Consider the following 10,874-nt stretch of genomic DNA (forward strand, 5'->3'; position numbering starts at 1 on the left):
TTCAATAACGCGAGATTTTATGGAAGCCCAATTGATGTTGTAAAGTGTAAACAACACTTTATCGCGCTCATTCATGGCCATTTCTAATCAGTCTCCACTTGATTCAACCACTCTCTTGTACTGCTTATCACAATATCCCATGCGAAGCTCTCATATCGAATTCACCATTACCTGGATGTGCTCCTAAAGCCCCGCACACGATATATATATAGGGCAAATCAAAATGAAATTCCAATGCGCGCTTATGACACTCATGCATAAACCATTGCAGTATCATCAACAGCTTCAATTCCAAAACAGCCGTATCACAGCAAGATTTATCACGATAGGCATCACACAATAAACCGCATTATGGTATCGCGGACAATCAATTAGATTGACCTGCAGAAGGATATTCCGCAGCTTATCGCGCGCGCATTTGAAAAGCGCTTATCAATATTCAAATCCGTCCCCTTGTGTCGAATTCAATTAAAATTGAATGAGCGCGTGTTTGAATTGAATGGGATGACTCAATTTGGGTGCCTATGAGCGATTAAGTAGTGATTATTGAGTGATAACAGCCTCGTTGGGTCTCTTTGCGAGAGTCTCTCTTCTGTGCAAGGGTGCGTGCAAAAATATTGACAGAAACGGGCGGAAGCGCCAGTTGTTTACCCCTCGGATGGCTGGGAAAATATCAAACGCAAAAAGCGGCACAATGATGTTTGTTTTTCATTCTGGGTCGCCACCGAAATGACACTGCGAGCGTGTGGAGAACAAAAAGCATCTCTGTGTATCGGGGTCAATTTCCAATGGCCGCGCATTGTGGGTGGTGAGATTTATGGAAAGTTTTTAATGAGCTTTTTATTGGGCGGCAGGACGGGTGTTTTGCATAAAATAAAAATTCAATAGTAATACCAAATTTATTTCTTGGAATCCCCATGATCAAAAGGCCACAGAGAGAGAGAGAGAAAAAAAGATGAGAAGTCGCTTCCCATGCCAAAACGGGGTGGGTGAAAAGCACCCTATATATATTTGACTCTTTGAGGGGTAGTTTTTTTTTCTCTCTCTCAAACAGAAAATTTCCATGATTTTTCCATTACACTATTTCTCAATAGTGGCACGAGAGAGTCTCGGGGAGTGACATAGAGAAACACAATCTTATCATTGTGGCACATCGTCTCTCGGAATTGTTTCTCACTATGTGGTGGCTCGTTGAAAGCCAATTTCTGACTCAATGCACTCTATGGGTGGGAGACAAACCAGCGATTTCTTCCTTCTACTCTCTCGCCCTTTGTGGGGGTACAACAAGAAAATTTCGCTATCAATCGTAATCCGCATTGAACGACATGAAAGGGAACATGACAGCGTATATTCCGGCGACATGGAAAAATTCCGTCTCCAAATAGGAGAGGGAGTGGGCACGACGGAATCGAAGACGAAAGCTCACACAGAGCTTATACATGCGAAATTGAATGGCGTGGTGGGGGGAGGAGGAATTCATCTCCTTTTTCCCGCCACTGCGAGCGCGCCTCCGAAGGAATGGCTCAATGGCGGGAATTTCCCGGGTTATTTATACGCTGCGTTGTTCGGGGGAAAAGCTGTGAAAAGCAATTCAGTGTGTTAACTCGAAAATTGGGGTTATCCCTCTGGGTGATCCCCATCAAATATATATGCTTCTTCACCCCTCCTTGGGGCGAGTAAATGATGCCAATTATGCTGCAGTGCTGTCCATGAGTCAAATACACGCAAATTCATGCTTTCTGCAGCATCCAATTTTCGTGGAAAAACAACGCCATTGCAAGTGCTTCGATCAGAATTCCCAGAATACCGAAACTAATTAACTACACTGGAATTGTGGGGGAAAAAAGGAAATGCAGCAAATAAAATTTGGGGTAAATTGTTTTTGATGATTAATTTGTAAATCACTTAACAGGGATCAGCTTCTAATTACTCTAATCAATAGCCACAAACTGTCGCTTCATTCGAAATAATCACGCAAAATCAAGGGGGAGATATGAGGAAGTTTTAAATTTTGTAATATTTTATCTTTGATTTTCTGTTGATTATTTAACATTTAGACATATTTTTCTAGGTTAAATTTCAGTTAATTAAAAGCGAAGAGAGTTCAAAGCTAACTTAACCTCAAATTTTTAATTATGAAAGTATCAGAAAATCAGTGTTATAAAAGTGTTGATTAGATTTCAGTTAGATTACAGTCTTTTTTTAAACAATTCATGAAGTCAGATGTCCTGGAAATTGTTAGGAATATTTTTTACAAATTTTCATGCCCCATTTCACCCTAATTAGTAAACTTTTAGTAAAAATGCACTTTCCAGTATTTTTTTCTATTTGGTTAGTAAAATTGTCCGTTATTAATCAGATCATAGTATAAATTGATAAAATTTGTGCCTTTCATCTCGTCCAGTTTTAATTCAAAAGTCTCCAATGAAAGTTGAAAGTGTCTTGTGAACAAAGAAGCTTGAGTGCCACGCAAGTATAATATCTATCATATTTCCCTTTTCACTATGTATCCTCCCTTCTCACTTTCTGTGCAAAATGTCAGCAAGAGTATTGAAAGATCGTCGCACAAGTGAGTTGAACTTTTAATATGAATTGAAAACTTTCTCCTTCGCATGAATTGAATGCAGTCGACACTTAATGCAGTTGTGTATTTCTTGAAGCTGCTTCTAAGTGTGAGCTTTGGCAACAAAGCAACTCCGTATTTGCACAACAAAAGCGCCTATGCTATATATGAACATAAGAAACTTCCTTCATTGGGTGTTTAATCATACTTGCGTCTTTATGATTTGAATTCGCATTTGATTCCATTTTCCGCATGCAGATTGTAATCTCACTAATTCCATGTTCCCCCCCCCCCCCCAGAAGAGGAGGCTTTTCGCACATTGAACTCTCCATCACTTCCATCAGCTTTCACGTGTTGAGAGCTTCCCAGTGTTAAGTTTATAAATCAAAATTAATGATATTGTTGAATCATTAGGGGAGCTTTCACTGGAAACATCTTCAAGCACAATCTACTGCTTTATTATTGGACTATTTATCGCTTATCCCAATGATTATGTAACACAATTACTCCAATACAAGCGTATTGTGCGCTTTTGAAGGAGGATTAAGTGTGGCTGGGGAAAGTTTACTCGGCAGATTCTCCCTCTGCCAAGGGGTGAAAATGGGAAAAGCTCCTTTCATCTCAAATGCAGCAAATAGCACGCACAGTGAGTTTTGCGTCGGTTTGTGGGACACGCGGATTAGGAATTTGCTTTCACATTGATTAGCCACACCTTTTGCAAATGGCACAGAGAGAAACTCTGTGGAAATTCATGCAGTTTACAAAATGGTTAAATCCATTTGAGAAATTGCAATACACATTTTGCTGAAATTAGAAGCAATTTTATTTGGCTTTTCCACAAATGTCATCCGCTTTAAAACTCTGCACAATGCACAAAGTTGAGAGAGAGAGAGAGAGAGAGAGAAAAATGGAAAATTCCCGTGCACGCAGTTGAAATCGCATTGAAGTCAATTGCATTAGTTTGAGCCTTTGATTTTTGAATATGTTCCACCACAGACTTGTGCACTGTGGAGAGTTTTTTCCCCTGAATTTTCACGAGAGCACGAGAAGGGTTAGGAAAATACATGTACTTTAGCACAGGCGATGCTCATGAATGCTAATTATATCCTTAGTTTTATAAATCAAATAGCGGGTGATTTTTCACACAGTGAAGTCCACGGAGAAAAAAAAACGGCGAAGAGCAAAAGGAGCAAGGAAGATGGGAAAAAGTTTTGAGTGAGATACGCTAAGGAGGACTTTGGGTAAGAAGAGGTCTTTTGTGCAAATTTTCAGCACATTGGCGCTGAAGGTGTGTGTGTGAAGAGTGTTGGGGCTAAAGTAAGATGGAAAACTTTGGTGCGATGCATGGAAAAGTCGGAAAAGTGGCGTTGAGCAAATTTCACCCTCTCTCTCCCTCCCTTGAAGCTTTGTAGAGAGCGCAGTGGATGGGGAGTATTACATCAATTCCTCGCGAGTCCTGCGCCTCATTTTCACACGGAACATCTTTCGTCAATGCCACAAGATCCACCTCGTTTCCCGGCATCATCGCACCTTTTAGTACACATAATAATGGCGGGGCTGTTAGATAGCGCCAAGAGTATAATTCTGTTTTATTTCGATACACATTGTATCTCACAGAGCCGAAAATTCTACGGCGGGAATCGCTAAAAATACCAAAAACGTGCCAAGAATGCTAAAGACCGTGGCTGCCATGGTGCTCCCCATAATGATTCACCAAAGTGAGAGATGCCGAAGGAAACTCTTCACCTTGCTACAACTCAACGGTACACATGCCCCGGCAAAACGGGGTGGCAGAAGAGCAAATATATATATTTCTTCTACTTAATTACATTTATAGCAGCAGGTTTTCTCTCCTACACTGTTATATAGTCACTTAAGCCGTATTAATCACGCACAGTTGTATTAAATGTCTTCATATTTGTTATACCTGCAACTTACCAGGTATATTCAAGGGAGCATGCGAGGGGTGGATGATGATTCGTGTGTGACACAGAGCCGGAAATTAAAACTATCTTTTGGCTTACGCCAAATGCGCCTTCAAGTCCCGAAAGATTAGTTGGTGTCTCTTTCTCTCTGTGAGGAGAATTTCATGCCATCTTCTCCCCCCAAACACACACTCGTAAGGGTGGGAAAAACTTTTTTCCCATCCACCCATCTCATCGTGATTCTCACGGCTTGGCACTGTCTCTCTCTCTCTCCGCCCCTCTCAAAAAGCACTTTTAGTAGACAATTTAATTTCTGCACGAGTTTTCCCTTATAACATGTTTTTCTCTTATTGCATCGCTGAGGTTAATTCTGATTGATACTGCTGAGTTTTCACCAACAATACACGTGATATTTCACGATTATATCGCCACCGTAACACCAGGGCGATAAGAGCAAATATAGGGGTTGAACAGTAACCCTGTTAGTATCGAAGTCCCCACTGTTTTCTCTGCACATTGGAAATGTGCCATTCGGGGGATGAAACTGTAAGTCACATCTTGCAGTAATCTCATTAGAGGATCAGAAAGTGCCAACGTACAGTTTGAGAAGTGTTCTGTGTCTACATATCGCGTTTCATTCTGAGATCAATGATTTTTGCCAGAATTTTTTAGTACTCCATAGAAAAATGTAAAGAAATTGAGATATGGAGTAGATATCGGGGCTTAAACTTAATCTTTAGGACCTCCCTTCTGTACTTCTTGTAAGAATTCGCCTAGAAACATTTTTTTTAGACTAACTTTAGAACATTTCCTCGTCTGAAATTTTGAGGTTATATTTTATCTCAACACAATTTACAGTATTTAATTACTTGAAAGACTCAAAAAAGCTTGGTTTTACAAATATTTAGCAATTTTTTCGATTCAAGAATAAGAATTGATGCTATTTTATCACTAAATCTGTATTAAAAGATGTTACATAAGCTAGAAAACTTTCAGTATATTTTATTTCCGCCGTGAAAATCAAGTAAAACTATAGAATTAACGATAATTTTACAGAAAAAAGCAATCAAGAAGTGAAAAACGTACATATTTGAACACTTCCTTTAATATCTCTTCCTTGAAGTTTCAATCCTAATGGTAAAATACTTTACTCTAAAAATTCATGTCTTTATCGCTAACTTTGCTATTAAATATACACATGTAATCGAGTCAAAGTACAACTTCATCTAGAAGGCATTAAGTGTCATTTTCTAATCTAATCTCACAGGGATTTTCTTAATTATATATGCGTCTTTAAATTTTCAAATAATCGTCATTGCCATAGAAGTGGCATTTGCGAAACCCCCATGTACACTTTCCAGACCCACATCTCACCACTTGCCAACCCCTAATTGGGGTAACCCAATCAGATTGCGAACGTGCACAAGGGTGCGGTGAGAATACGTGAAGAACACACGGAATTTATTAAATAATTATTTGGAATAATTGTGTACTCAGTGTGAAATTTCTGGGCAAATGATAAATCAGCCACGTTGCAATTGTTAAAACATCCGCCCGGCGATGGGGGGGTGGCGTTTGTGGGGAGCGAAGAAAGCTCGAGTGGCTAAATGGGGTCGCTTGGGTGTAAATATTGAAAGCTCACACTGCGGGTGCGGAGTTGTCTGGAGAAATTCAATTATTTCGCCGGTGTTGTGCCATTTATAGTATTATGTGTATCTACATATCCGAGGGCGTCGCACTGGTGGGCCCAGAGGGCTGGAGGGGTGAATGGCGGACTGTACCAGCACAGCATGCAGCATCTACGGCACTTATTTGCGTATTTCCGAGAACCTAATTTGAACAATATGATGAAACCAACGCCCCATTTACTTTATACGAATGACTATGTGCTTTAATACTATCATCGTCCACCCCCGCCTGTCCCCAGCACCCGCTCGCATGTATGAGTATTACATTTTCATCTACATTATGCGCATCATGCCCCCCCGAAAGCACACCCCCCAGCATTGCGACTTGGATGATGAAACATTTACGCCGGGCCCGAGCTCGCCATTCAATCCCAGGCCCGAGAGTGTGAATAGGGAAGCTGTCTCGCCCGAAAAACATGTCCCCACAGCCAAGGCGTGCATGCAGCGACATAAAACTGGCAATTATCACGAAATTCATAGTGGGAAGAATCATTAATTTGCTCCACCAGCCAAATTGCTCCATTTCCCAGCACGGGAAAAATGTACTCGCTGCGGACACACCGGGCTCCATTAGCTGCGGCCATGATTCGACATCCACCTGGACTGAAATATGCTCTCTGGCTGAGGAGAAGCAGCATAATTTGATAAATTTCTAAAATCCGCACACATGGCGCGAGTTGATGGGCGCTTAGATGTGAGAGTGAGAGTGGAATTCATCGCACAAGAGTGCCAAATTCACAGATCTGCGCTAACTCTGCTTCAGCTTTGTTCAATCAGGCCAGGATTGTAAGTGAATTTTCCACATACAAGTTCACCCTGTTAATTACATCAACACCCCTTATAGTATAGTGAAAATGCTGTAGTGGAAAAATTGAATTAGGAAATACCTTCTTGTGATACATTTCAACACGTTGCACATGAAGTGAAAATAGTTTGAATTCATAATAAAATCTTAATGAATTTCATGGATCCCAGAGAGACAATGTTTCGGACAAAAGACACACACACCTTCTTACGCTGGAAATGAAGGAAAAACTTTGTAAAAGCGCGCGCGAGAAAGTTAGCCGAGATCCCGGAAAAAGGACGTGAGAGAAAGAAGATTCTCACACCAAGTGAAATAACAATTACCCTGCAATTTACGAGCAAAGGTCGATGTTTTCCATCTCAAAGAAATACTATTATGGATCTGGCAAGTCTTGGGGGGATAATGAGAAGCGAAATTGTTCCCCGAAATTGACTTTGGAATGCAAAATCGCCTGTTTTTCACACTTAACATTCATAGAAAATTCAAATCAATTCACATTTTCCCAACTCTATCGTCAATGTAAATTTTGGGCGGGGGTTGGAATGGGATATTTGTAAGGTAACTAGGCAATTATAATGTAAGAGAAATCGTCCTAAAATCCAATTAATCCCACACATTACATTCCTTCCAATTTAAATGATGATTCTCCACTTCCATCCACAGCGCACTCGAGCATCCATTGGATGAAGGCGAAGAGCGGAGAACCAGGATCAGAAATGCAAGTTAGCAATTTTCATTTATCCCATAGTCTTCGAGACTCCTTCACGAATTACAATGAAACCTCATGCCATGGAGGAGATGCCTTGAGATTCCCACTCGGCAGAATCTTCACATGAAATTGTTTATATGGACGCCACAAATACGCTCTTGGAAATTTTCAAACTGCTCCAAGTGGGAGAATAAGAAATAATTGAGCACTCACCACTTCATCATGCTCTTTCGGGATTTCCCCACTCAAGTATACTGGGTAAATTTGTAATGGAATGAATGAGAATTTTGTATTGTGTCTCCTAATTATTGACTCTTTTCACTGTTAATATGAAAAATCTATAATTAGATTGAAATCAGAATTTGACCAAATGTGTAAATAGCATCAAAAAGACCCTCCAAAGCACTTGTTAACTGGTCAGCGTGGCCAGATGACAGGAAAACCAAAAGACTGTCATTAGAATATTAATAAAATCAAATTTCATTCATTTCCCTAAGTGTTAATGGATCAGAAACAAGCTCAGAAAGACAAATTGTATGATAAGTTAAGCCACGCCTCCCTGGAAACTCCGCCTACTCAATTCAACTGATGCTGTTTCACTACAAATCCCCTTATTTACGTCTACCTTTATACCTACCCATGACTTAATTTGCAATTGAGCTGGTGACTCTTCAAGGTTGCAAGATCGTGTGAAACGAAATTAACTCTGTGCGCAGATTGAAAGCATCATGCATTTCCACCCTTGCCTGAGAATCCCTCATGCAGACTCTCCCCCTCAACGTCTAAATTTCATCTCAAGTGTGAATATAACTAGTTTATCATAATGCAGAAATTTGAATCAAGTCTATCTGTGGGGGGGTGGGGGGAGGCGTCCATTGACGCCAGCTTTCTGCCATGTTGCTCCCGGAGCTGAATGCGAGGATGTTGTAATTTGGACGAGGTTTATCTCTGCGTATGGCGAGGCTGTGCTTGCTGCTTAGATATTGTTTTCTCTGAGAGGGTCGGCCCGGTGAGGTGCAGAAGGGTTGGGCGGGCTCTGTTGTGTATATCGCATGACGTGTGGAGTGTTTAAGGCGAAAGGTGCGGCATGCAGAGGAGCTTTCGCGAGAGCATCTGTCGGAAGCAATTTGGCTGTGTTGGCGCGGAGTGTAAAAAGTTTTTAGCTTCGAAAACTGTCGCTATTTGGGTCAAAGTTTGTATGCGAATTGTAAATATTGTCACACTAAAGTTGTGTTTCCCAACTATACAGTTGCCGCTTATGTTGGGGGGCTATATTTGCACTGGCACCAGTTTGTACTACTCTCTCACTGGTGGTAGTGTGGCCAAAGGATCCTGTGCTTGTACATGTGGCATCCGCGTACAATAACACGACACAAATTTAATATTTGATCTCTCCCCATAGCATGAAATGTAGTGATTTCTATTCTATGTGGCTGAGCGCCGAAGGCGAAAATGTATTTATTTGATGTGTAGGTTTGACAAAAACGGAGAGAAAGCGATATTTTCCTTGTGCGCCAATTTCTCACATCCGATACACTCTTTCTCCACACATGCAAAATGAATTTTGGACAATTATCTATGCCCAGGCAATTCAGAGGACTATCTCACAATTCCTCGCCTAGCAATCGTCTCATGTGCCATTGTTAGTCTCCTTTTCTGTACAATATCATAATTTCATAGCATGGCGGAGTCATCGCAGCGAAGGTACACATTATTTGTTATCTTTTTCATTTCTGCAATTATTCCACGGTATTACAAATGTCTCTTGGGTATTTACATTTCTACGGCGACATGGTGCAAAGGAATGTTAACAAGTACATTTCGACATAAAACACGCTATTTTCACAGATTAAAATTTTCTCCGTTATGAATTTTGTATTCCTTTTTGTTAGATTTTCCTTCCTTTTGCCTCTCCTCCTGAGGAGAGCTCCTTTCAACCCACTCATCCGCAGCTCTTACAATACTCCGTCGTGGAGGTTATCGCGAAAGAATGTGGACTCTGGGGGGAATTCTTATGGCATATCCAGCTAAAATGAGTGTGATATTTAGACACAAAATCACACTTTGCTGTGCAAAAAGCATGACCAATTTTCTCAGTATCCTTTCTGTGGCGCTTTCTTGGGTGCTTTTCATGGAAAATGTTTGGACAAGCGAAGGAAGTTTCTGGTAATTGCTCCGAAAGACGCTCTGACTGTTATTCCTAAAGTGGATGACTAAAATAATTATTATTGCTAAAATATATGTAACGAGCTTAGATCAACAGTGGCAAACCATTTATACTGTTCATGCTTGCAATATTAGCGAAAAATTCTCCGCGCATATAGTAATTTCTCCTTCGCCCACACTTCTTACATACACCATAAGCCGCGAGGCAAAGGGTTATTTTCGGTGAAAGGAAAATATTAAAGAAAATGTGAGGGAAATTAGATTGGAGATTATTGTGATATTTTTCGCGTGGTGAGACAAAGAATCCCGCGAGAGAGAGAGCGCGTTATCTGTCGCATGGCGCTAGATATGCGCCAATGGGGTGGCTTTTTCCACCCACAGAGGAGCCATCGTGAAAAATATCAAGACACTCCTGAAATGGAGTTGAAGTTATGCTCTAAATCTCGAGAAATTTATTTCTTATCTCTCCGAGGATTTTGGCTAAAGAGATGCTTTCTGTCGAAAGCCCCGTGGAGCTCCTTTGGCCGTGGGATTCCAATGGGGGTGAAAATTCTCCCGGTGGATTCCGTGTGAAAAATGGTGGATTCCTTACAGCGGGACGTGGCAAAAATTAGAGGATTTCCCACCGTATATATATACATATGAAATTCCTCCTCTCTATCACAAATGCCTTTTCCCTTTTGCAAAATTTTCAATTAAAACCGCAACAGCGAAGCCTTCCACTTAGCCATGCACCCTGAGAGAATGCTCGATTGGTGGGACTTGAGAGTTATTTCAGCAATTTTCACTTGGCAATATGGAACAGTAAATCAAAAAGGAAATGCAATAACGTCAGGAGAATGAGAGACACACACACACACACAGAGTATATAGAATGAATGGGAGAAAAGTCAAGAATTTCAGTTGTGCGGAGCTTGAAAAAAATATACATATATATTTAATGAAGTTTAAGAGGCGAAATAGTTGATGTTTCAGCTTTTATCCATAACTGCCGACCACAGACACCATAATTGGCGTA

This window comes from Phlebotomus argentipes, unplaced genomic scaffold (genome assembly GCF_947086385.1).
Source record: "Phlebotomus argentipes unplaced genomic scaffold, Phlebotomus argentipes genome assembly contig_68, whole genome shotgun sequence".
Lineage (NCBI taxonomy): Eukaryota > Metazoa > Arthropoda > Insecta > Diptera > Psychodidae > Phlebotomus > Phlebotomus argentipes.